This window comes from Mustela erminea, chromosome 1 (assembly GCF_009829155.1).
Source record: "Mustela erminea isolate mMusErm1 chromosome 1, mMusErm1.Pri, whole genome shotgun sequence".
In the NCBI taxonomy this organism is placed as follows: domain Eukaryota; kingdom Metazoa; phylum Chordata; class Mammalia; order Carnivora; family Mustelidae; genus Mustela; species Mustela erminea.
In genome coordinates, this window is record NC_045614.1 from 61,927,284 (window position 1) to 61,955,139 (window position 27,856).

At 42.5% G+C, this 27,856-nt stretch overlaps 1 long non-coding RNA gene and 1 other non-coding gene across 3 annotated transcripts; both read right to left on the reverse strand.

The window, feature by feature from the left end:
- LOC116593343 lies at positions 1-27,710 on the reverse strand. Of its 2 annotated transcripts, none has more exons than XR_004286871.1 (3): positions 27,391-27,710; positions 19,114-19,218; positions 1-60 (listed from the first exon to the last, which is right to left on the reverse strand). It is a non-coding gene; the product is annotated as an uncharacterized LOC116593343 (long non-coding RNA). The 2 variants fall into 2 exon arrangements; XR_004286876.1 differs by having other exon boundaries at positions 19,109-19,218.
- LOC116580980 lies at positions 5,571-5,757 on the reverse strand. Its single transcript, XR_004281847.1, has one exon. It is a non-coding gene; the product is annotated as a U2 spliceosomal RNA (small nuclear RNA).
- Positions 27,711-27,856: the final 146 nt, after the last annotated feature.

The following is a 27,856-nucleotide window of genomic DNA, read 5'->3' on the forward strand; positions in this document are numbered from 1 at the left end:
ATCCACTATCATTGGATACACTTGGATAGAGTCATCTCAGTGTCATGGGGAGCTTGCTACCTACAAAAATGAAAGAAAGGAAAAAATAAAGCACAGGGAACTTTATCTGAATCTCTAGTAAATTCTCTTCAGTATGTATTTCACAAATTGTTTATACCTTACATGGAAGTGAATTTATTACAAATCCAAACCACAATGGCTTATGGACATCCTATATCTTGGGCTTCTGCTGACAGGTATGATGGCTCCAATGAGCCAGGGAACTCCCATTTGTGCCAACTGGGTAGCCCTGGTGTATCCAGGTAGCCACGTTTGGGGACAAGAGGATGCCTAGCTGCCAAGCTGGGAAGCCCAATACCAAATGGCTAATTTACACTTTTACTGATAAGGGATAAGTGCCCATTTCAAGGCATCTTGTTTCATTGAGAAATAGAAGGAACTGGAAGAGTTCTACAGGCTTCCCAAATCACATCTACCTACCTGCAGCTGTTCCCACTTGCTCTTCCTTCTCTCCAGGTTCAGTGGGAGGATTTTCTTCGCTCTTATCTAAAGCCAAACCCTCCAGTTATGCACTAGATTCACCCCATCTTACCTTTCCAAGAATTGCATTCCTCCCCTCTCTGCTGAAGAATTCCCAGTTAGCACTCGAGCAGACCAGAGTGCATCTCATTTTTAGAACCTCCTCTGAACTCCATACCCCCACCAGTGATACTTGCTCTCCCTTCTCCATCTGGAGACATCCAAAAGGCATCTCTAGTCCCTTGGCCCCCATTCTCTCTTGCTCTGGCTCTTCAACACTTCCCCAGACACCTTTAGCAAAGTCACAGATGCGTTCCAAGTGGCTAGATCAGAGGGTCCACGATCAGGCCCACCTCACCCACACAACAGCAGAATTTGACAAAGTTTATCTCTCTCTCCTTGCTGAAGCACCTTTTCCATTTGGCCCTGGAGATACTACTCTCCCTCCTGCTTCTCTGACCCCATCACTGGCCACCCTCCCAGTCTTCTCTGGTTCCTTTCTGCCTCCCTGACCTCTAAGCATTGAGGGCTTTGAGGTACATCCTCAGACTTCTTCTATCTACACTCACTCCCCTGGACGGATCAGCCAGCTGCAAATCTGTAAACACCATCTCTCTGCACTGACAACATCCAAACAATTTTCTCCATCCCATACTTCTCTAAAGTCCAGACATTATAGTCAATTCCTTACCCACTTCCCTTGGATAGACAATAAGCATCTCCTGGCCCTTATCACAGAACCCTACAGTCTTCACTGTCTCCGTAAATGACAAGTCCATTCTTCTAGTTGTTCTGGTCAATAACCTTAGAGTTCTCCTGGATGCCCCTCTTGCCCTCTTCCATTTCCAGCACTCCACCATATTCCAGCCAGCACTTTTTTTCCAAATCAATCATGTATCAGATGGCTTCTCAAGAACGTCCAGCACTGCTCTGCTATCTGGTTTATCTGTCTCTCCCTTAGAACACTCCACAGGCTCCCCTTTCTCTGCTCTCACTCTACAGTCCCTTCACTGCCCCAGCCCTGGGGGGGCTCTTAATGCTCCATTCAGATCATGTCACTTCTCTCCTCAGGGTCACCCAGAAGCTACCTCCTCCCTTAGGATGAGCCCAACCCTCTGCTGGGATCCAGGCCTAGCCTAATTTCTAGTCTCACATCCCAAACTTTCCTCCCATCTCTGTTTAGTCACTCTGGCCCCTGAGCTCTTAAAACAGGCTGAGTTCTTCTCTACCACAGGCCATTTGTACTTGCCTCTTTCTCTGGGAACTTCTTTTCTTGGGAGTTGTGTGGAGTATCTTTTACCAGATCTGTGCATGGCTCACAACCTATCTTCACTCAGTCTCTGCTTCAGTGTCACCTCTGCAGATAGGCCTTTACAAATCTCCCTGTCTAAAATATAACCCCTCCCCACCATCCTCACTCCCTATCTCTATCCCCAACTTTATTTGTTTTCTTACCCTTATCTCTACCTGACATTATTAGATTATTTGCCTATTTCTGATTTCTCTTCCACATTAGCATGGAAAGACCAGATCCACAGTCCCTCAAATGGTGTCTGACACATAGTAGGAACTCAACAAACATTTACTGAGGGAATTAATTTTTTTGTGTGAATTGTCTCTTGGTGGCTTTTGCACATGCTTATTGGTATGTTTGACATTTTAACATTGATTTTTAATTTTTTTAATTTAAATTCAATTTAGTTAACATACAATGTATTATTAGTTTCAGGGGTAGAGTTCAGTGATTCATCAGTTGTACATAACACCCAGTGCTCATTACTTCATGTGTCTTCCTTAACACCCATAACAAGTTACCAGATCCTGCCAACCACCTCCCCTCCAGCAACCCACAGTTTATTTCCTATGATTAAGAATATCTTATGGTTTACCTCCCTCTCTGTTTTTATCTTATTTTTCCTTCCCTTTCCCTATATTCATCTGTTTTGTTTCCTTCAAGTCCACATATGAGGGAAATCAGATAGTTGGTCTTTCCCTGAATGACTTAGGTCACTTAGCATAATACCCTCTAGTTCCATTCATGTCATTGCAAATGACAAGATTTCATTTTTTTGATTGCTGAGTAATATTCCATTGTATATATACACCAAATCTTCTTTATCCACCATCTTTCAAATGACAACTGGGCTCTTTCCATATTTTGGCTATTGCTGCTATAAACATTGGGGGATGCATGTGCCCCTTTGAATCACTATTTTTGAATCATTTGGATAAACACTTAGTAGTGCAATTGCTGGGTTGTAGGATAGCTCTATTTTTAACTTTTTGAGGAACCTCCATATTGATTTCCAGAGTGGCTGCACCAACTTGCATCCCCACCAACAGTGTAGGAGGGTTCCCCTTTCTCTGCATCCTCGCCAACATTTGTTGTTTCCTGTGTTGTTCATTTTAGCCATTCTGATGCGTGTGAAGTGATATCTTTTTTTTTAAGGTTTTATTTATTTATTGTGTCAGAGAAAGAGAGAGAGTGAGAGCAAGCACAGGCAGACAGAGTGGCAGGCAGGGTCAGAGGGAGAAGCAGGCTCCCTGCGGAGCAAGAAGCCCGATGTGGGACTCGATCCCAGGACACCAGGATCATGACCTGAGCCGAAGGCAGCCGCCTAAGTGATATCTTATTGTGGTTTTAATTTGTAGTTCCCTGATGCTGAGTGATATTGATCATTTTTTCATGTGTCTGTTGGCCATCTGGATGTCTTTTAGCAAAAGTGTCTGTTCATGTCTTTTGCCCATTTCTTGGTTGGAGTATTTGTTCTTTGAGTGTTGAGTTTGATAAGTTCTTTATAGATCTTGGATACTAGCCCTTTATCTGATATGTCATTTGCAAATATCTTCTCCCATCCCATAGATTGCCTTTTAGTTTTGTTGATTATTTTCCTTTGCTGTGCAGAAGGTTTTTATCCTGATGAAGTCTCAATAGTTAATTTTTACTTTTGTTTCCCTTGCCTTCAGAGAGAAGTCTAGCAAGAAGCTGCTGTGGCCAAGGTCAAAGAGATTGCCGCCTGTGTTTGTGTCTAGGATTTTGATGGCTTCCTGTCTCACATTTAGGTCCTTCATCCATTTTGAGTTTATTTCTGTATGTGGTATAAGAAAGTGGTCCAGTTTCATTCTCCTGCTTTTCTGTCCATAAAAATTGATTTTTAAGAGCTTGTTACAGTGGAAACAGAATTGTCTTTTGTCTTTCATATATATTACAAATGTTGTTACCTGATGTCATTCACTATTTTTTTGTTTCATAAGGCAAAAGTCACAGTAGTTTCTCTTTTCAATTGACCCTGCCTTATAGTCAATGCAGATTTCTCCCCATTCTGTCAAGGTTGTGTTTAGTCTTCATCCATGGCATTACTTGGCATTTCCAGTTTGTCCTATGTGTTCATTAGCATTTTAATGAAATATTGCAAGGAGCTGTCCCAGAGGCTGCTAGCCAGATTCCTTTCAAACCTGAGTCAAGAAAATGACTCTTTAGCTACAACATGGTTATCATGGTCACGATCTCAGTTAATCAGAGGTAGCAGAAATCATACTGCATTAATTCATCATTACTCAAAGCACAGGCAGATACACAGTCTGGGGAATAATGGCCATGGGATGCTGATGCCCATTCTTTGGAGTGTTTATCACAGTCAGTTTGTCACACCTTAAGGCATCCGGGTATTTTACTTGAAGAGACATGAACCAGTAAAATGGCAGCAGAACCTTACAGAAGGAGGGATATTTGAAAATGCTCAGTCTAGGGATAGTGCAATGGCAATAGTGTAGAGTTGAGACAATATCTGAAATCTGTACCTTTATTGGCCACAGAGGACAATAAAAGCACTGTGTGGAGACCCTAAATTTAATGTCAGAGCAACCCTAGGAGATGTAAGGACCCAGGTAATTAACCTTAGTTTCTCAGGACATTCTATTCCACTTACCCTGATAACCTTTGTCTACTCGCAGGCCTAAGGGAATGCCTGCCCCACAGACTTCCTCTTCTTTCCAAATATTACAGATGTACCACCTCTGGGTCCAGCACTTCTGCTCCGCAGAGCCTTCTGTGAGACCAGAAAGAGCCCAGGGCCATCTTGCTACAGTCTATTGCCTGAAGATCTACCCTCACCCTTCCTAATGAGCCTGGACTTGAAGGTTAAGCATCCCTGCTCTGACTGTGTTTAACTCATCAGAACAATGGGGTGTTGGTGCCTATATACACAGGAGAAAATGAGAGATCACTATGCAAGCAGCTGCACCAGTGTCTAGCCCAAGGCAGGGACTAACACAGACTCACAACTCATTTCCTCTGTCAGCTGCCCCAGATGGCACAGTTGAGCTGCTCTTACCTCAAGCCCTACTGGCCTTAATTCCAGTATTTAGGACCCTTCCCATGGGCATCTCAGTTCTCTTCCCTCCATAAGAGCAGAGTGGGAGTGAGAATATGTAGCATGAGACCTCGTGTCCACAGGTATCCCAAGGAACCTTTGGTGGTATCCCAAAGTCCTAGAGCTGCATATTCAGGTTTGGACCCACCACGGGTCTCAGGCAGGACCTGAAGTTTTGCATGTATTTTCATGAACACAGTTTTGCTTACCAGAATATGCAGGGGGAAATGCAAGAGGTGTTATTCTGCTCTGTAGTTAGCACAAGTTGACCCTTGGAAATACATGACTTCTGTGTTTACTGACATATGCTGGGTACATTCAGCAGCTGCTATTTAGAATGTGCAAGATGTTGATAAAGTAGTAAAGATTTACAGGGGTAAAATAAATGGAGCAAAAAAAAAAAAAAATAGGGGCGCCTGGGTGGCTCAGTGGGTTAAAGTCTCTGCCTTTGGCTCAGGTCATAATCTCAGGGTCCTGGAATCTAGCCCTGCATCGGGCTCTCTGGTCAGCAGGGAGCCTGCTTCCTCCTCTCTCTCTGCCTGCTTCTCTGCCTACTTGTGATCTGTCAAATAAATGAATAAAATCTTTTTTTAAAAAATAGTGATAATCCAAGCAGAAAAAAGACCCAAATAGACTTTTTTCCAAAGAAGACATACAGATGACAAACAGATACATGAAAGGTTGTTCAACATCACCCATCATTGAGGAAATGCAAATCAAAACCACTACAAGATGCCAAATCACACCTGTTTGAATAGCTAGTATCAAAAGATAAGAGACTGGTGCAGCCACTGTGGAAAACAGTATGGAGGTTCCACAAAAAAAAATTTTACACTTGATCTTAGCCAAAGGGCCAAGAAGTGATCCACAAAAAAATTTTAAAAAGAACCACCATATGACCCAGCAATCCCACTTCTGATCATTTACCTGAAGGAAATAAAATCATTATTTTAAACAGATATCTGCACCTTCACGTTCATTTCATTACTCACAACAGCCAAGATATGGAAACAAACTAGGTGTCCATTGATGGGTGAATGGATAAGAAAAGATGTGATATATATATTCAATGGAATATTATTCAACAATAAAAAAGAAGAAAATCCTGACACGTGAGACGATATGAACAAAACTCGAGGTCATCATGTTTAAAAAATTAATGAGACACACAAAGACCAATATTGTATGATCTCGCTTATATGTGAAGTCTAAAAAAGCCAAATTCATAGAAACAGAGTGGAATGGGGATTGTCAGGGGCTGGAGGCAGGGGGAATGGAGAGACATTAGTGAAAGAATATGAACTTCTAGCTGTAAGACTAGTAAGTTCTGAGGATCTAATTGCAGTATGGTGACGACAGTTAACAATACTTGGACTTTGCCAAGAAAGGAGATCTTAAACATTTCTCACCAAACACAAAGCAAGATAAGTACGGTGATGGGTATTGTGGTAATCAATTTGCAATATCTATGTGTGTCAAATCATCTAGTTGTACATTCTTTTTTCCCCAATATAAAGATCTTTTTTATTTACTTGAGAGAGAGAGAGAGAAGGGAGGGAGAGCGAGCAGAAAGGGGGGTGTGCCAGAGGGAGAGAGAAGCAGATTCCCAGCTGAACAGGGAGCCTGATGAGGGGCTCAGTCCCAAGACCCTGAGATCATGACTTGAGCCAAAGGCAGACACTTAACCCACTGAGCCACCCAAGAACCCCCAGGATGACATCCTAAATGTATACAATGTTACATGTAAATCATATCTCAATAAAGCTGGGCAGGTGGTGGGAGGGTGGAGAAGAGGGGAAATAGTGACTGTTTCCACTGCTACAATGTTGCCATTTGGCTGAGTAGAAGGCAACTTGAAGTTACAGAAGTAGCTATAGTTAGCTCACTCATATTTGTGAACTATATTTAAATATAACTAAAGAAGAATGTACTTCTATAATCCTAATTCATTTTTTAAGGATGTATCATTTGTGTGAACTAAATTTATTTCCTAAATCAAAACCCACAGCTTGCTCCTTCTTTTTCAGAGAAAAAGGATGATAAAGAAGGAAGGGGTGAGGTGCCGGTGGCCTGCGTGACACTGACAGTGCTGTATGCACTTGGGCTGCCCTAGTGTGGAAGTCATAAAGCTGTCGATGCCACCAGGAGCCGGATTTTCTGCTGCTTGCAGCTGCTTGCAATCCTACCCAATAGGTGTCCTTGCCTTCATACCTTCTCTCCATGCACGTGCCCACCAGACAGCCACCTTCCCCTCTACACACCAGCCACTGAGCCATGCAAGTAGACCGGCTCCCCTTCTGGTCTGCCTTGGTCTTCCCATCCACCTTCTGTCCTCACTTGTCTATGCCACCCATGGGCCCAGAATTCCCTGAGCTGCACCACAACCCAGTACGGGTTATGCTGGTTATGGCCCTATCTGCCTAGATCCATTCCCTGTTTAGGGGTCTGCTCCTTTCCAGGCCTCTGACCAGGAAGCAGGGCACAGATCCCTTTTGTCCCCAGGCCTCCGGACGATTAAAGACCCTGCAGCATGTCCAGGCCTCTGCCACGAGGCAAGGACTGTGCCTTGCTCTTTGGGACCAATGTCTATACATTCCCAACATCCTCCTCCTGCCCAAGGAATCTTCTTAGATTCTAGACAGAAAGAAAAACAGAAACTTCCCTTTTTACCATTGCCTGAGAAATTTAAGTGTTTGAAAGGTAACCAGAAAAATATTAGGTGAAAATCCCCTGACTTTTCCTGCCCTATAGGGCCTGGCACACATTCCAAATGGCATGGATCTGGAGAGAGGGAATGAGAGAAAAGATGGACAGTGTATGCCCCTACCCCAGGGTGGCAGAGCCTCAGGGGGGGTTGTCCAAGGTCAGAGGAGGAAGGTGGTAGGCAGAGGTGTTAGGTAATGTGGGTACTGTGGTGGCAGACTTAGAAACCAGCTAGATGGGAAATTTTTCAGCCTGGTGAGGAAGAGGCTGGTGTGCTAAGTGTGGTCTCACAGCACAGGAGGAGGAGGAACCACACAGTCACCAGACACAGGGGGCTGAAGGGACCCCTTGGGTCCTGCCCCTCTCTCCCTCCACAGCCAGCCCTGAGAGTGGCCTGCTCACCACTGTCCCATACCCCTGGACCCTCTGCCAAACAGCCCCTCCCTGCTGTCACTCACAGCTCCCTCATCTGCCAGATGCACTACCTCTGGGGCCCATGAGGCTGGCCTCCCCTTCCCAGCACTGCCCACTGACCTCCCGCAAAGCACAATCTCTTGCTCTAGCTTCCTACAGCCCAGTCCAGACCTCACGGCCACTCCTCCCCAGGCCACTGCAGTCAGAGGCCACCGCCTGAGAGAGGACACAGGGCTCGCCTTTGTGGGGCAAACTTTTCTCTGTGTCAGCTCTTTAAAAGACCCACCAGCACTCTTCCTGTCCTGGGGGCTGTGCAGCCAGGAGCGAGTGGGGCAGAGAGAGAGCCCCAGATACAACATGCACGCATGTGCACACACCTAGTCATGCGTGCACATGCACACACACACACACAAGCCAGAAAGTAAGGCAAGTTGGTACAGGGCAGTGGCAGTGGCTTTATAACTTGGAAGTGTGGATTTTCTGTCTGCAGAAGAGGAAGAAAGCAGCCCCATAAAAACCCAACCTCGAGCGAGCTGAGAAGGTCAGCGATGGATGAAGAGAGCAGTGATCCTGGGGTCTCAGAACTTCTGGCTGACATGCAGGCAAACCCACCCAGCAGCCCTCGAAGTCCAGACAAGCCAAGCAAACATCCCTTGGGCCTGCTGCCATCTGAAGGACCTGCTCCGGGTGGGGACTTGACGTCTTTGGAGATGTACCCTCCCTTCTGTCTTCTCTCTCCTTGTTTATGTGCATTGCTATCCCCATATCCAAGTCATCATTTTGTATACTAGCTACTGTTACTCCCCTGTCTTCCAGGTCTTTCCAGCACTGATTCCTAGAAGAGCAGGGTTTTCATATACTAAGGCAGATGCAAGTCTGAACCTCTGCTGGGACAGAATGGGCCGTCCAAGCCCTCCCAGAACCCAGACATGCGCTGTTCCCTGGTGAGCAGGATACAGTCTTTTGGGGGGGTGACTGGTGAGTACCTGCTTCTGTGGGCCTGGTGATGCAAAAGGAGAAGGAGAAGCAGGAGGCATGTGGCCCCAGCCCTTTCTGGGACCTGGCCAGAGACCCTTTGAGGAGCAAGACAGTTTCCCCAGATGCACATGGAAGCCAGCAAGCCCGCAGATGCTCAGAATCTCCAAGGTATCCTGCATACAGCTTCCCAGGAGACATGGATGCCAGGCAGGGGATGGCTGGTGTCTGGTGAAACATGGGGGATGCCATCCAAGAGCACAGACTTGACCCTAGACCCTAACACCTGTGAGCTGCCCCTGTGACTCCAGGAAGGCACAGGGAGATGTCATCCCCACCCAAGGGAACCCAAGACTCCAGACTGCTGAGGGCTGATGTTTACTGGATTAATACATACTCTGGGGCATCTGGGCCACAGTAGCTACATGACAGCGGGTTCGCCTCTGAACTTGCCTCAGACTCTATCATCCCCTGTGTGAAAGGGTAACTGAGAGCAGATGGTGGGTACGCAGGTGGGTTCAAGTCTCAGTGTGGCCTCATACTGGCTGCAGAACTCGAGGCAATTCACTGTAGCCCTATGTGCCCTGGTGTTCCCAGATGGCAAATAAACCTAACACTAGTGCCTAGAGTTAGGGTTTCTGCTACTTCAGGCCCTCAGAGAGGCAGAGCCAGGTTGGGAAGGGATGAGATACACAGGGACCTGCGAGGAAGTTGGGAAGCATGGGGAGCTTGGACAGCTTTCAGATCATCAGGTAACTATGTCCCCTGCTGGACAGAGGGATAGTTGGGGCAAGGCCACTGGGTGTCATGGAGCCAAAGTCACTGCCAGAAGAGCCCCGTGTTTCCTGGGAAGGGATGTCCTGGTGCTGGGTGCCACCTCAAAGCACAGTGGTCCATAACACCCCCACAGCCAGAGGTCTGAGAAAGGTCGGCTGGTGCCTTCTCGCACCTGCTATCATGAGAATATACGCATTTGCTTGGTTCTGGTCAGAGGACTTAGAGTGGACCTGGGTCAGATCTGCAGAAATGTCCCCAACTTCTATCCTTCTGGGCCCACTTTCCTTCTCCCCACTCTCCCTGCTCCTTGGACTTCAATGCCCCCACCCTTTTTTTTATTCTTTTCCCTCTCTCTTCCACAGCCCCTGGCCTGATTGTTATCCAACCGCAGGGCAGCCCCCAAAGCCTGAGAACTGTCCCTTCAAATTTTTTCAACTTTACATTCTGAGAAAATTAAATGAATCACTTTAAGTCTGAAAACTGACTTCTGGATATTTAACCAGATTAAGAATTAAGAAAGTTTTCTTTCACTTTCTCTCCCAGCTTTTAAAAAAGATTTTATTAATTAATAAATTTATAACTTTATTAATTAATAAATAATAAATTTATTAATTTATTAATTTATAAATTAAATTTATGAATTTAGAGAGGTAGAGATAACAAGCACAAGCAGTGGGAGAGGCAGAAGGAGAGAGAAAAAGATAAGCTTACTCTCGCTGAGCAGGGGGTCTGATGAGGGACTCGATCTCAGGACCCCAGGATCATGACTTGAACCTAAGGCATACACTCAACCAATGGAGCCCAGCACCCTTCTCCCAACATTTTACTTGGAAAAAGCTCAAAGGTAAAAAGTCAAACAAGTTACCATAACAAATGCCATATAATCTTTATCTAGGTTTACCAATTCTAACACTCTGCTATATTTGTTTCTTTATAAACACACGCGCGTGTGCGCACACACACACACACACACACACACACAGAATTTTCTTTGACTGAAGAATAAGTTACAGATATCCTGATATTAAACTCCTAATTGTGTCAGCACATATCTTCAAAGAGGAAGGACTCCTCCCACATAACCACAAAATCATTACCACACCCAAGAAACTTAACATTAATTCAATAATATAATTTAACATATGATAAATAACAATATAGTTCATATTCAAAGTTTCTCCAGTTTTCCCCAGATTTTCTTGTACAGTCTTTTAAAATATTCAGAATCCAATCAAGGTTCAGCTTTATACACTTGATAGATCATCATGTTTCTAGTCATCGTTAATCTAAGGCAGGAGTTGGTAAACTTTTTTTGTGAAGGGCCAGATAGGTGTCTGTTTCAATGACTCAACTCTGCTCTTGTAGCTCAGAAGCAGCCAAGGTCCTTTGCAAACAAATGGGTGTGGGTGTGTGTCAAGATGTGACCTATGAATTACAGTTTGTCAAACCCTCATCTAAGTCATTCTTCCCATCTTTTTTGTCCATAATGACATCACCATTTTTGATGAGTCCAAGCCTGTTGTCTTACAGAATATCCCATACACGGTTTTCCTGATTGTTTCTTCATGATTAGATGAGGTTAGAATAGGGGCACCTGGGTGGCTCAGTCAGTTGAACATCAGCCTTCAGCTCAAGTCATGAACCTGGAGTCCTGGGATCAAGCCCAAGGTCGGGCTCCCTACTCGGGGGAGCCTGCTTCTCCCTTCCCCTCTACCTTTCCCCCAACTCATGCTCTTTCTCTCTCTCTCTCTCAAAGAAAAAAAAAATCTTTTAAAAAAAAAAGATAAGGTTAGAATGGTGGGCAAAAATTCAAGATAGAAGAAGCTGTGGACTTCACATTACATCACACCAGGAGGCATGTAAGGTCAGTTTGTCCCATTACTGGTGTGATGAAGTTTGATCTCTTAAAGTGGTCTCTGTCAGATCTCTCTTGTAAAGGTAGTTTTTCCTTCTTTATAATTAAAAAGTAATTAAATTAAAATAACTAAAAAGTGAGGAGAAATTTCAGAACCATGAGAACATTTTGTTCCCCCATAACTTTTCACCAAATCCTTTTAGCATTGATGGTCCAGGAGTTGGTAATCTTAGCCTAGGCCAATGAATACATTGACATTTGCAAAATCATAATTATCAAATTCTGTCATTTCTCCACATTTATCATCTGGCATAGTGGATGTGGTGGTATGCCTTCCTGGTTCCCCCTTGAGGACAGGCACTTACTCCTCCAGCTGGTCGGTGTTGTCTGCTGAAAGCTCTTAGGTGAGACCCTCCCCTAAAATCACCTTGTATGGAAAAAAACTACTTTCTCCAAGGTTACTGCTGCTCCTTGAGGATGTTCCTCATCTCTAAGAATGTAGTGGGAGGAAATACAACTGCTGGACCTTTGCCCCAACTTGGGACAACTCTGATGAGTCATTCCAACCCCAGAACTCCCTATTGAGAGCAGCTGTTGGGGCCCCTGGGCTGCTCAGTGGGTTAAGCATCTGCCTTCAGCTCAGATCATGATCCCAGGATCTGGGATTGAGCCCCACATCAGGCTCCTTGTTCAGCCGGGACCCTGCTTCTCCCTCTGCCCTTCATTCCCCCCGCTTGTGCTCGCGCTCTCGCTCTCGCTCTCTCTCTCTAATAAATAAATACAATTTTTTAAAAAAGAAAAAGAAAACAGCTACTAGTCAGCTATGATGACATTACAGATTACCTCCCCAGTCTGTCCAGTCCTGCTTTCTGAGGTGCCCAGAGTGTTGATCATAGAAGCCTTCCCCCATGAACTTTCTATATACAAATCTCTATTCTCCAGTCTGGGAAACTTAAACTGTGACCTTTATTCTTCTATAAAAGGGGCCTTTCTCCCAAACTTCCCTTCTTCCATCCTTCCATCCAAAGTATTACTATGGATTCATGGGGGGGTTTATTCAGTATTTTATGTTCCATTTCCATTGTTATTCCTGCCTGAGGCTCAAATTTTCCCAGATTTGGCCAGCGCAAGCCCCTTCAGGTTGTCTCGTATGTTCTTTTCACACGTCTCTATTTGTATTTGAGTACAAATGCTTTCTGGAGCAAATAGTGCTCCAAATACCCTTTCACTTCCTCAGACATGGAATTAGCCATTTTTCTCAAAGAGTCCTAGTTCTTTCAGTGAGGAATGGAATTTAGAAACCAAAATCTGGATGCTAGGCATCTATGTGTTATGGGATATTATTGCTTCTAGACTCTTTTAATGGACAGATCTAGGATAAACACACACACACACACACACACACACACACACACACAAATGCACATACACATGTAAAATCAAGAGTCCACATTGATACTGATTTCAAGCTAACATTACAGGTCCCCCATTCCATATTTGTATTTCCCTTTTCTCACAGTAAAAACAAATAAAAATGCTGAATAAAGGGGCACCTGGGTGGCTCATTGAGTGTCTGCCTTCAGCTCAGGTCATGGTCCCGGAGTCCTGGGATCAGGCCCTGCATTGGGCTCCCTGCTCTGCTGGAAGCCTGCTTATCTCTCTCCCACTCCCCCAGCTTGTATTCCCTCTCTTGCTGTGTCTCTCTCTGTTAAATAGGTGAGTGGAAACTTTGAGGGGAAAAAAAAGTTGAATAAAATACAAAATCCACCTTCTTGAAGGAATACATGATCTGAAAAAAGAGGAATATGCATGCAGGGACTAATTTAGTATATATAAATAGAACCCTGATGCCAGCTTCAGTCTTAACAGCATTATAAAACTTTGTGAAATTGAGCATGACTTTTTCTAGTCGAGGAGCAGAGAGACAGAAGAGAAACTCGTGATCTGCCCAAGACAGTCTAAGAGATTAATAGCTCTAAAGCTGGATTCCCAAAAGACTGTATCCACAGTAAAACAGTGATCTAATACAGACCTGCCTACAGTCCTACATTCCCAGGAAAGTGAATGTTTCAATCCTTGGGGTGGAACAGAGAGAAGAACTATCTCCCTCATAATTTTTTAACCACATCCCATTATTTCACATGAATTTGAAGCCCCAAATTAACAAAACTTCAGATAATAACTTGACATAAAGTGATTTTGGAAAGATAGTTACTCTAGTGCAAGGTAAAAGCAAACTCAAATCTCTGGAGGAAACTTTCCTATCCTAGTTCTGAAAGAATGTCCACAAATTCCTAAGAAAAGTAAAAACAAATAAACAAACAAAACATACAAGGCAAAAAGAGACCATGAGGAAAGGCTAGCAGGAAACAAACTGATGGAAGAATCAGTTCTAAAGAAATTCAGATATTGGAACTATCAAAATGAGAAAATAATATATATTTAATTGTTTTAAGAAACCAGTAGGGAAACTTGAAAATGTGAGTTAAAGAAAAGCAGCTTTAGAATAAAACCAAATAGATCTCCTAAAGATAAAAAATTTTAACTTTAAAACTAAAAATTCAAAGGACGGGTTAGCAGTAGATAAATACAGCTAAAGAGAGAATTAGAAAACTAGAAGATAGAACTTAAGAACTTAACCAAAATGCATGCCACAGAGATAGAGAGCGAAAACATTAAAGAGGGATTTAAGAAAACAAGGAAAAGGGTGCCTGGGTGGCTCAGTGGTTAAGCCTCTGCCTTCGGCTCAGGTCATGATCCCAGGGTCCTGGGATCGAATCCCACATCGGGCTCCCTGCTCAGCAGGGAAGCCTGCTCCCCCCATCTCTCTGCCTGCCTCTCTGCCTACTTGTGATCTCTGTCTGTCAAATAAATAAATAAAATCTTTAAAAAAAAAAAAAGAAAACAAGGAGAATAGGATCATTTGAAATACTGGTTGGTAATTGAGGCTCAGGTCTATGGACTGGCTTACCTAAAGAAGGGAAGTATAAGAGAGATGAAATCTCCTCTCCAGCCTCATCTGAAAGAGTAATACATTGTACAGTTTTAAGCTGTGTAAGCATACTGTTTCATGCTTTTATGCCTTTTCACATGTCATTCTGTATGTCCAGAATTTTCCCCAATTCTTATCTACCTAGTAAACTTGTATTTCTACTAGAGGACCCAACTCAATGTTACCTTTCTCTGTGACATCTTTCCTGATGGACAGTCAGATTGATCATCTGTACCATTAGTATATCTTTTCATGACTCTACTTTTGTACTTATAGGAAATAATTTCCTTACATGGCCCAGATTGTGCCCACGTAAGGGAAATGCTTTATTTTATTTATCCCAGTATTTAACAAACACAACAAATCTTTGTTGAAAGAATAAATGCACGAATGGATCTTTAATATCCTAAGAGAAAATAGCTGTCAACTAATATTTCTCAACCTGGAAAAAAATACATTTCAAAATTTGGATGGAAAAACTATGTTCAGGGTCACCTGAGTGACTCAGTCAGTTAAGCAGCTGCCTTCAGCTCAGGTCATGATCCCAGGGTCCTGGGATTGAGCTCCACATTGCCCTTTCTGCTCTGCAGGGAGTCTGCTTCTTCCTCTCCTCCCCACCTGTGCGGCTCTCACTATCTCTCTCTCTAATAAATAAATAAAATCTTCAAAAAAGTTATGTTCAAAGAATTAAAGTAAAATTTGGTTTTACTGACTGAATACATAAGGGATATTAACAGAGAAATAGAAACTATAAAAACAGAGATATGGACACTCTAAAACTGAAAATTGTAGTACCTAAATTTAAAAAATTCATTTGATGAAATTAGCAGGAGATTGGATGTTATCAAAAGGAAAAGCCAGAGACCTTGAAGGCAAACCAATAGAAATTATCCAATATGAGAGTGGAGGGGAAAATAATGAGGAAAAATGATAGAGCCTCAGGAACCTATGTAGTCTTATCAAATTGTCTAAGATACATACAATTGGACTCCAAATTAGTAAAGAGGGGAAAACTGAGTGATTGAAACATTCAACCCAGAAAAAGGCAAAGAAGAGAGGACAAGAAACATAACAGATATTAAAAAATATAGAACCTTAAGCCAGTAGTTAAATAAACTTTGTGTGGGGACACATGCCCAAGTGGTAAAAAATATAATAAAGCCAAATGAGAGAAAGATTGGTATAAAATTCAGGATGGGGCACCTGGGTGGCTCAGTGGGTTAAAGCCCCTGCCTTCAGCTCGGGTCATGATCCCAGAGTCATGGGATCGGGCCCTGCATGGGGCTCTCTGCTCAGCAGGGAGTCTGCTTCCCCCTCTCTTTCTGCCTGCCTCTATGCCTACTTGTGATCTCTGTCTGTCAAATAAATAAATAAATGAATAAAGAAATAAATAAATAAATAAATAAAATTCAGAATGTCCTTAGCTCTGAGACCAGGTGAAAGAACACATTTGGGGAGAATACTCGGGGGCTTCTGACATAAGCTAATGTTTTATCTCTTAGCCTGGGTAATGACATGGATGTTCCTTTTATTGTCTTTCTATAAACTCCACTATATCTTCATAAACTGTTCTGCCTATAGAGTATGTTTCACAATTTTAAAAAGATTATTAAAAAAATTCTAAAATCAGCTCTGTTCGTTCTCCTTTCCTTTCAGCCCAGGAATGTCTGAGTGAAAGAAAAAAAAAAGAGGGGAAACACACTTGTTCCTTTTTGTTTGTTTTTCTCCTCAAGACATAAAACTAACAACATGGATGTCTCTGTGCCAAAAGGCACAGATATGCCCTGTAAGGTTCCCAGGGTCAGGGCCAGGATCAGTGGAGGAGGCTACCAGAAATCAACTCTCCAATTAATATTTGGAATAACTTACCTTTTTCTGTACTGTTTGTAATTTAGGTAATAAAGGTTTACAGAAGAAAATTTGGAACATTATAGAAAACTATAAAAAAAATTATCCTTGAGGACTCTGTCCAGAGATAAATACTCTACATAGGTTTACTAACTATTATATTTTCTTCCCCCACACACACCTTTTTTAAAGAAAGACAGTGCAGGAAGGGGCAGAAGAAGAGAGAGAGAGAGAGAGAATCTTAAGCCATGCCCCACTCTCGATGCAGAGCCCAACACTGGCCTCCATATCACAATCCTGAGATCATGACCTGAGCTGAAATCAAGAGTCAGATGCTTAACTGACTGAGCCACCCAGGAAACCCCAAATATTATATTTTCTTCTTTGTTACTTCATTTATTTATTCAGCAAATATTTATTGTACATGCTCTTTGTGTCAGAGAACATTGGAAGAAACTAGGGGTATAGCAGTGAACAAGACCAACTTGTCATCACAGAACTGACAAGCAGGAGCGGGGCAGATAGATGACACATGTAAAGCATAGAGACACCTAACCCAGCCTTGGAGTAGAAAAGATCAGTATAGTCTTCTGAGGGGCAGGGGACACCTAACCTGAGAATTTAGAGGTAAAAACAAATTTCCCTGAAGATGTGAGGGAAGAGTCCTCTGGGTAAAAGAAAAAAGTATGCATAAAGCTCTGGGGGAAAGAAAAAAGAAAGAAGGATAAAAGAAAAGGAAAAAAGATCAGTGTACTGGAAAGTAGATGGAAAGGATGAGAGACGGGGAAATAGGGCAAGGGAAGAGACTAGACAGACTTGCAAGGCAAGTCTTGAGACCTAACAGCTAGTTCTTGGAGAACTTTTTAAGTTATAATGAAGAAATGGGACTGTATCATATAGGTGGCATGGGACCATTAAAAAGTTTTACACAAGGGATTTTGCAAGATTTATAAATATAACTCTGGCCTCAACGCAGATTGATAGAGAATATAAGGGAGGAGGCATGTTTGGAGACATTGATGATATTGTGGACTTTATGGCAATCTCCCCAACAATTATTCCTCTCTCATCTCATTTTTATAACAGCCGTGAAGTTTGGTGGGTTTGAATTCACCCAGCTCCTAGGTGGACTCTGATGGACTTAGATGGAACAGGATAATCTCACCTCTTTCCAAAGAAACGGTTTCAGGAAGCAGGTCTAAGCTAATTGGCCCATGGCATTTCCTTGTCCTTGGTTGGGCTTAAGAATGATCCAATCAATGCAAAGATCAAGTGTTTTGTCTGGAATTCTTGGTCACACACTCTCTTTCAATCCAGAGAGAATGATGTCAACCTATGAAACCCTGAAGCCGCTGCAGACTTTTTGTTAACATGAGAGCAGCCAGCCTGAGGAAGAAGTTGGACATGGGAAAAGAGGAGGAGCAAAGGGAATCTCAGACAGATAAAACTAGAGCTCTGATCAATATTTGCACTATAAATGCAAAGACCAGAGGTACACTGTGTACCTCTGGTCTTTGCATTTATAGTTTAAACTAGTATGAGTAACTTTTTCTGTTACTTGCTTGTTTTTGTTACTTGTAACTGATACAAATGATGGGGTCCATTTTGCAATCTGATTTTGGGGTATTTGTGGGATATCTTATTGGTGCTGCCAACTGACCATTTTTCTAAATCACAGAGGCAGTGTTTTTCTCATCAGTGTGTGTGCTCTATATTTTAAGACTATAATAGACTATTAACCATGAATTTGACAAGTATTTTTGTTCAATTCTCTGTTCACTTTTATCATGGGTGTTGACATCCAAACACTTTTAATTTTCAGTTAGATAAATCCACTAATTACTTCCTTTATCAATTCTTTTTTGTCAGAGAATCAGAAAGGATTTTGATATACTCTAGGCTGTCCAGAGACTGGATGGAACCCAGTGGGAAACCCAACATATTCCACTACTCTGACCACAGAGATTCATCATGGGTAAGCACCTTTTCCAAGATAGGCCAATGAGAGTCCATTTCAGAACATTTGTGGGAACCACTGGGAAGCAAATATTCTCTCTCTCTCTGCTATAAATCCTCATCTGGTAAGGATGGAAATCTAAACATGTTCACCAGTGTCTTGCTACCATTTGGAAAAAATCTGCTATAGAATGAGGTTCACACAAAGAAAAGCAGAACCAAAACATGACGAAAGAGAGACCAAGTCCTGATGACATAGCTTAAGAACAGCATCCCATCAAACCCAAACTTTTGGCCTTTTCATTACATAAGCCAGTAAATTCCCTTTTTTATTTACTTCAGCATGATTGCTTGCAACCTAAAGAATTGGGCAATGAAGAACATGGAACAGAATCTCACCCTGAGGTAGTTCTTTTAGAAGTTTTTTTTTTTAAGATTTTATTTATTTATTTGAAAGAGAGAGATCTCAAGTAGGCAGAGAGTCAGGCGGAGAGAGAGGAAGGGAAGCAGGCTCCCCACCAAGCAGAAAGCCCCATGCGGGGCTCTATCCCAGGACCCTGAGATCATGACCTGAGCTAAGGCAGAGGCTTTAACCCATTGAGCCACCCAGGCACCCCTTGAGGTAGCTCTTTTAAAGACTAAGACTTTCCCAACCATCTCTGCCTCAAAGCATCTTTGTCCGAGCTGCTCACATACCTTACCTAGAGGGGCTCTGTGTGCTCGGAACACTGCCATTGTCCAGTTCAGCTCTGCTCCCTGATGGTCTCTGGATGACTGTTACTGGGAGGGGGATAAACAAGGACAGCCTGAAAAAGAACAGGATAGAAGGATCAGAGGAGTAAAGATGCACACTTCTACTCACACCTTGGTCTCATCTCAACAGTACTTAACTTGTGACAGAATGTTGTGAACATCAAATGAAATAAATTTTGTTGTGTGAAAGCATGCTTTAGTTTGAGACTTGTATTAGAGTTCTCCAGAGAAACACGATCAATAGAATATACATATTATATATAATATGCATAGCCTATTGGTTTTATATGAGAGAGATTTATTTTAATGTGATTGTAGGAACTAGCAAATATGAAATCTGCAGGACAGTCTGGAGACAAAATTCTTTTTTCCTTTGGGAATCTTAGTCTTTTCTCTTAAGGCCTTGAACTGATTGAACGAGAGTGGGCCTCATCCTTGAAATGAAGGTTATCATCCAGAGGGTAATCTGCTTTATTCAAAGTTTACTGGTTTAAATATTAATAACATGTAAAAAAAATACCTCATAGTAACATTCATCCCACCTCATCAAAATGATTTCTAATGATCTGTTAGCTGCTAACTCTGTTAGTTTCTTCCTCAATTTTGCTGAAAACACAAAAAAGTACCTCTTCTTATCTGGTTCCCCTCTAATGACAGGAAACAATAACAGAAGATCTCATACTCTTTCTTAACCTGTAAAGGTGGTGGTTATGGATTTTTATAAACAGATCCTTATCTTCTGCTCTCCTCCCAGAATCTGTGAATGTTTCAGCTACTGCCTCGCTATTCTCAAGGCCCAACCCTACTTTCTGCTCTGATTGCCACATTCCTAATCCAAGGCCATTAATTCCATCACCATTTGGTGCCCACTAGCCCTCACTTCTTTTTTTTTTTTAAATTAATTTATTTATTTGTCAGAGAGAGAGAGAGAGCCTAAAAAGGGGAAGCAGCAGGCAGAACAAGCAGAACAGGTAGAGGGAGAAGCAGGCTTCCCACTGAGCAAGAAGCCTAATGTGGAACTCGATCTCAGGACCCTGGGATCATGACCAGAGCCAAAGGTAGTCGCTTAACCAACTGAGCCACCCAGGTGTCCCTAGCCCCCATTTCTTGACCAGTTCTTGCTTTCCTCTCTGGGATGAGCAATGTTTTTAATGCCCCAAATCTATGGGGTATCTGGGGGGCTCAGTTGGTTTGGTGGCTGCCTTCAGCTCAGGTCATGATCCCAGGGTCCTAGGGTTGAATCCCACATTGAGCCCCATGTTGAGCTCTCTCCCCTCCCCATGCTGCCACTGGGCTCTCTACTCAGGAGGGAGTCTGCTTCTCCCTCTCCCTCGGCCCCCCCTCACCATGTCCTCTTGCACATGCTCTCTCTCAAATAAAGAAATAATTTTTTTTTAATTCCCAAGTCTATTTCCTGCAGTTGTCCATCAAGAACATCCTTAAATGTCCAGTTTCTCTTAATTTATTGGTCACTATTGATGCCTTTTTTTCCTAAACTGTGGAACCTCATCCAAAATGGTACATCTGTAACCATCAGTTGAAAAATGGCTCAAATCCTTCCAGCTAGGAGTCTTTGCATCTAGATGCAAGGACGCCTCACCCAGCCAGGCACACCTACCGAGGAGGGAAGAGGCACACAGCAACTCTGGAGTGTCCCCTACAATACACAGGGTGTGTTTTTCTCACTTCTCAGCTGAAGGAGACGCCCACCTGCTGCTAGGGTCTCAGAAGGCACACAGCTCTTGGCAGGAAATAGAACCACTCACTCCCTCCTTCACCACCACCCCCCTTTTTTAAAGATATATTTATTTATTTGAGAGAGAGAGCATGAGTACAAGGGTGAAGAGAGGGGCAGAGGGACAGGGAGAGACAATCTTAAGTGGACTCCCCACTGAGTGAAAAACCCAATTCATGGCTCCATCCCACAACCCTGAGATCATGACTTGAGCCAAAAATCAAGAGTCGGCCACTCAAATGACTGAGCCACCGAGGCACCCCCCCCCCAGCCCCTTTTCAAATAAATGTTGACTGAGATTGTTCAAGACAGAGGGCAGTGTCCTGAATTATCACTGAGTAAGCACTCAGTACCTTCCAAAGTCAGCAGTTTTCCCATTTACTTTTACTCATTTCTCTCCAGCACAAATTCTGTGGTCTGCACAGGCCCATCAGTTGTCTGCATGGGTTACATTCCTTCAGAGAGAGACAGGAAAACTCAGAACACAGGTGTCCCCCTCCCCCTGCCAGTACCCTCCTCCTTGCAGAGAGTGCTCTGCCCATTCTCCAAATCCTAAATCAGAGTTCTCAGCTCAACCTGTGAACCTCCCTGGATGGAGTGGAAAGGCATTTATTTTACCTAATATGTCTCCCACACAGTTTGACTGAAGCCAGGAGGCAGAGCCATTAAAAGATTCTGCCTTTAGTGAGTTCACCATCACCAAGGAAAACCAGCATGATAAATGACCCTATATCTGCTGTGGTGCTGGTTATATCAGAGTCAGCACAGCCCAGGAAACCAAGCTTCCAGCCTCTCTGGGAAGAAGGCTGTAAAGCAGGAAGGAAATAGGTACTGCCCTTTAGGAGCTGAACCTAGACCAAAATTAAAGGCTGAGTGGAAGCTGTCAAGGAAAAGTAAAGGTGTTGTGGGAAAAAAGAAATTCTGAGCAGTGAGAGAATAAGGCAAACTGTCTAAAGACCTCAGGACCCAAGGGAGGACATGATAGTAAGCTCCCTAGCTTTGTGTTTTGTCTCATATATCCTCACCAAGAGCTAAGAAAACTGAAAACTCAGAAAATTAAAGAGCACAGACAGGAAAACAAAAACAAAAACAAGAAAAGGCTTCTCTGTCTAACCTAAGGACCAGGAAAGAGGCAGCCTAGCAAGACAGAAAGTTTTAAATAATGACTTTACTTTAGCACCACACCACAGAAAACACACTGGCCCCACTCCTACTCATGCCAGCAAATGGGAGTGGGGGATCCTAGACTTTGACCCTCCTTGTCCGAAACAAGCTTTATCCTCCAACCCCCACATTCTATGGTATTAGTGGAGATCATCTGGGATCCTGGACTGCTGCTTCCTCCCTACTGGGGTAGTGTTGGTGGAGGTCTACTGGAGACTTCTGCCACTGCCTGGTGATAATGATGCCACCCACTTACTGTGTGTCATTGAAGTTCATGAGGGGAGCAGAACAAGGCCCTCCCACCTCCTGGGGCCAAAGGAATATCAGTGGAAGGATGGTGGGAGCCAGAACTCAACAAGCATAGCCAACAGCAACAAGGAGTGTCCCTCCTCAGGTGCCAACAAAGAACAAGTAAGGAATCTGGGCTTCTACCTTCACCAGCTGCAATACCACCCCTTCCCTTGCTTGAGTGGTATCAAGTGGAGGCCAGCTGAAATAGAAGGCTTAATTATAGTCTCATAAAATATACCCCAAATGTCCAGGTTCCAATAAGAAATCATTTACCATATCAAAAACCAGGAGGTCTCATACTGAATCAAGACTGTCAACACACAGATGTCGAAATGTTGCCAACACACAGATGTCAAAAACGTTGGAATTATCTAACAAAGATTTTGAAGCAACCATCATAAAAATGCTTCAATAAGCAATTACAAGCATGCTTGAAACAAGAGGGAAAAAAGTAGAAGTTTTAAGCAAGGAAATATAAAGTTTTAGTAAATAAATAAAAGATATAAAGAAGAACCAAATGGAAATCTTAGAACTGGAAAATACAATAACCAAAATTTTTAAAAACAAAAAACAAAAACAGTGGGTGAGCTTAGCATCAGAATGGATGAGACAAAGTAAAGAATTCATGAACTTGAAGACAGAACAACAGACCAAAAAATTAATTAATTAATTCATAATAGAGATCCAGGGACATGCAAGACTATAAGAGATCTAATAATCACGTCATGGAAGCCCCAGAGAAAAAGTAGAAATAGGGCAAGTTTGTAAAAGTACTTGAAGAAATAATGGCTGAAAACTTCCCAAATTTAGCAAAGGACATAAATCTACAGATTCGAGATACCAGAAACTCCAAATGGGAAACCTAACTGTAAGACATAATGCTATAAAATGTTTGTGGAAAAAAAATAAAAACCTAGAATGATATCTTCAGAATCAAGGGCTAAGCAAAGGGTTCTCAGACTTGACACCAAAAGTGTAATCCATAAAACAAAAAAATCAATATATTGGGCATCATCAAATTGTAAAATTTTTTTGCATTGAACAACTGCAAAAAGGATAAGACAAGCTATATGGTGGGAGAAAATATTTGCAAACCTCATAGCCAACAAGAGACTGAGAGCAATAATCTATTTTTCAGACTCAAAATTAACAGTAAAAATGCAAACAATCCAATTAGAAAGTGGGAAAACCATGTGAAGGACATTTCATTAAAAATATATATATAGAAGACAAATGAGCACATGAAAAGATGTTCCACGAGGTTCACCATTAGGGTAATACAAATTAAAACCACAATAAGATACTCTCATATATCTATCAGGTTAGTGAAAATAAAACACAGTGACAAACCAATACTGGCAAGAATGTGAAGAAACTAGATTACTCGTGCATCGCCTGTGGTGTAGACACTCTGGAAAACAATTTATAAGGTCTTTAAAAGCTAAATGTACAGCTACCATATGGCCTAGCAGTTGTACTCCTAGGAATTTATCCTAAAGAAATGAAAACTTATGTTCACACACACACATTAAAAAAAAAAAACACCTGTGCACAAATGTTTATAAGAGCTTTATTTGTGAAAGCCAAAAACTGGAAACAGCCCAGATATTCTTCAACAGAAAAATGGTTAAAAAAAAAAAAAAACTTTGGTATATAATACTACCATGGAGTCCTATTCAGCAATAAAAAGAAATACAGGGGCGCCTGGGTGGCTCAGTCATTAAGCGTCTGCCTCTGTGCTCGCTTCGGCAGCACATATACTAAGCGTCTGCCTCTGGCTCAGGCCATGATCCCAGGATTCTGGGATCAAGCCCTGCATCAGGTTCTCTGCTCAGCAGGAGGCCTGCTTCTCCCTCTCCCACTCCCCCTACTTGTATTCCCTCTCTCGCTATCTCTGCCTCTGTCAAATAAATAAATAAAATCTTTAAAAATAAGTAAATAATAAAACTAAATATAAGAGACAACTTGGATGAATCTCTAGAGAATTATGCTAGGTGGAAAAAAGCCAATCCCAAATGTGTACATATTTTATGATTCCATTTATGTGATATTCTCAAAATTACAAAATTCTCGAAATGGGTAATAGATTGGCAACTGCCAGAGGTTAAGGATGGGGTGTTGTTCTTAATGGGATCTCTGTGGTGGGGAAAATACTTTGTGTCCTGATGGTCAATGTCAGCTTCCTGACTGAGATACGGAGATACTGTTGCATAGTATTAAGATGTTTCCCAGTTTCCTGAAACTGGGAAAAGGAGTCTTTCTGTGTTATTCTCCACAACTGCATGTGGATCTACTATTACCTTCAAATAAAAACTTAAATCAAAAAATAAAAAATATTGGGACACCTGGGTGGCTCAGTCAGTTAAGTGTCTGCCTTTGGCTCAGGTCATGATCCCAGGGTCCTGGGATGGAGTCCCACACTGGGCTTCTTGCTCAGTGGTGAGCCTGCTTCTCTCTCTGCCTCTGCCTGCCACTCTGCCTGCTTGTGCTCTCTCTCTCTGACAAATAAATAAATAAAATCTTTTAAAAAAAACGTTAAACTGATGGAAGAAAATTATAAAGCATTAATTCTAAAAATGCCTCTTGACACCACTTCCCTGTTCTATACTACAGCCCACCTCTAAAGCCAGAAAAATAGGGCTGATAGCAGAGGGAAGTAGGCAGCCAGCAGAGCAAAGCCAGGAAGGATCTAGGAGAAGGAAACAGACCTCAGCCCGGAGCTTAGAATTCAGACTGATCCCAGCCTAGAAGGAAGATGGAAGTCCAATTAACCTGTATTCTCCTTCACAGAAAAACTCTTCCCAAAAAAAGTTTTCTTTTCTCTTTCCTGACTCCTCTTTCTCTCCTTCCATGCTCTTTTAAATGCATTCCAATCAAACTTTGCTCACATGGTTTTACCAAAGAGCTCTGAACAAAATCATTCACTCCACCCTTGAAGCTTCTTCTAGCTGGCCAAAGAATTAAATTAACATGAGACTGATCAACAGGAAAAAAGAACAGAGTTTAATTATGTGTACATAGAGACCCAATCATGAAATTGAGACCTAAAGAAATGACCAAGGCAGGCAGCTTTTATAATTTTTAGATAAAGAAACATAAATTTAGGGAGGAATTGACAGGACAAAGAATACTTATGTTTGGGACTTCAATTAGCAAGAAATTTTAAGCAGAATTTGGGCTGGGGTAATAAATTAGTAAAGTAACAAGATTTGTTTATATAAGCTTCTTCAGCCCTAAATTCCCTCTCTCTGACGATAAGGCTGTCTCTCCACCTGCTGGTGAAGGGAGGGTACCTTTTACGTGGGAGTTTATTTTCTGCTTTCTAGAAACAAAGCAGGAGTCAGAGTGTTCTTTCTGCATTTGCCATTTCTTTTTTTTTTTAAGATTTTATTTATTTATTTGACAGACAGAGATCACAAGTAGGCAGAGAGGCAGGCAGAGAGAGAGAGGGGGAAGCAGGCTCCCCTCTGAGCGGAGAGCCCGATGCGGGGCTTGATCCCAGGACCCTGGGATCATGACCTGAGCCGAAGGCAGAGGCTTTAACCCACTGAGCCACCCAGGCGCCCCTGCATTTGCCATTTCTTAAATGATTTTATTTTTTATTTGTTTTCTTTGAGAGAGAAATGAGAGTGAGCACACACAATTGGGGGACGGGGCAGACGGACTGTGAGAGAGAGAATCCTCAGACTCCCTGTTGAGCTTGGAGCCCAACCTCAGGCTCGATCCCACAACCCTGAGATCAACACCTGAGTCAAAATCAAGCATGTGATGCTCAACCGACTGAGCCACCCAGATGCCCCTCTTAAGTAACTTTAATGCAAAATAACCAATATGCCAAAGTGGTTCATTTCTTTTTCTTTTTTTTTTTTAAGATTTTATTTATTTGACAGAGATATCACAAGTAGGCAGAGAGGCAGGCAGAGAGAGAGGGGGAAGCAAGCTCCCCGCTGAGCAGAGAGCCAGATGTGGGGCTCGATCCCAGGACCCTGAGATCATGACCTGAGCCAAAGTCAGAGGCTTAACCCACTGAGCCACCCAGGTGCCCCCAAAGTGGTACATTTTAGGGTGGTCTGCCCTCAGCACCCATGGGAGAGATTGATGATAAATCTAAGAAACTGATATAATATGATGCAAACAGAGCTGATCATGATATATAGTAGTAAGCCAGAGCAGTTAAAATATTTCTGTACATCTACCCTAAAGCTTAGGTACCTCCTAGCTGCCCTGATTTTCCCAGGAACACCACCTGCCCCCATCTCCCTATGACCCTAAAGGATTGATACTAGCCCAGCAGGGGTCTCTAGGGTCTATACTCTATTCCATACCATATTTCCATACCTATAGCATGGGTTGATAAATATTTTGGAATGTCCTCCCTGCTAGGAAGATGGTAAGTGCTATAGAAATGAAAAACAGAGCAAGGCAGTTTGATAAGAACTGTGAAATTTAATTGAATGATCAGAATTAAGTCTCATCAAGAAGGTGGCATTTGAGCAGAGATCTGAAGGAAAGATGGGAATGAGCCTTGCAATTATCTGGAAGGAAACTGTCTATTTAGAGGAACAGCAAAGGGGGCAGAGGAGCAGGAGGTGAGAGCAGTGTAATAGTGGGGTGCCACATCCTGGTAGACTTTGTAAGGGCTTTGAAACTGATGCTAGTGAGATGAGAGCCCTTGGAGAGTGCTCGGCAGAGGCAAGATGTGATCACAGATCTCTAGATACAGATGTAGGTGTGGATGACTTTAATGAAATATAATTTATATATCATATAATTCACTCAGTAAAGTACTTTCCTGCTTTATAGTATATTCATAGAGTTGTATAGCCATCACCAAGGTCAATTTTAGAACATCTTCATCACCCCAAAAGGCAAGCCCTTCCTTTCAGATGTCTCCTAATCCTTTCACCAGCCCTCACCCCAAACCATAGTAATCACCAATTACTTTCTAGCTCTATAATATTTGCTTCTTCTGGACATTTGGAACAAATGGGATTGTATGATAAATGCTCTTATATCACTGGCTTCTTTCACTTACCCTACTGTTTTCAGGATTTATCCATGTTGCAGCACATTTCAGTACTTCATTCCTTTGTATGGCCAAATATTCCATTGTCTGTATATACCACATTTTGCTTATCCATTCATTTGATAGTAGAATCCAAGGTTGTCTCCACTTTTTGGCTGTTAGGAATAATGGTGCTCTGAACATTGATATACAAGTTTTTATTCGGGCTTATGTTTTCATTTCTGTTTGGCATATACTAGGAGTGGAACTGCTAAGTCAGCTGGTAGCTACATTTAACTTTTCATGAAACAGCCAGACTGTTTTTCTCAGTGGCTGCATTTTACACACCAGTCCTGAGGGTTCTTTCTTCACATTGTTGCTAACACTTAATCGTATTTTTATACAAGTCATCATAGTGGGTGTGAACTGTTACTGCACTGTGGTTTTGATTTGCATTTTCCTGATGACTGATGATGTTAAAGCATCGGTTCATGGG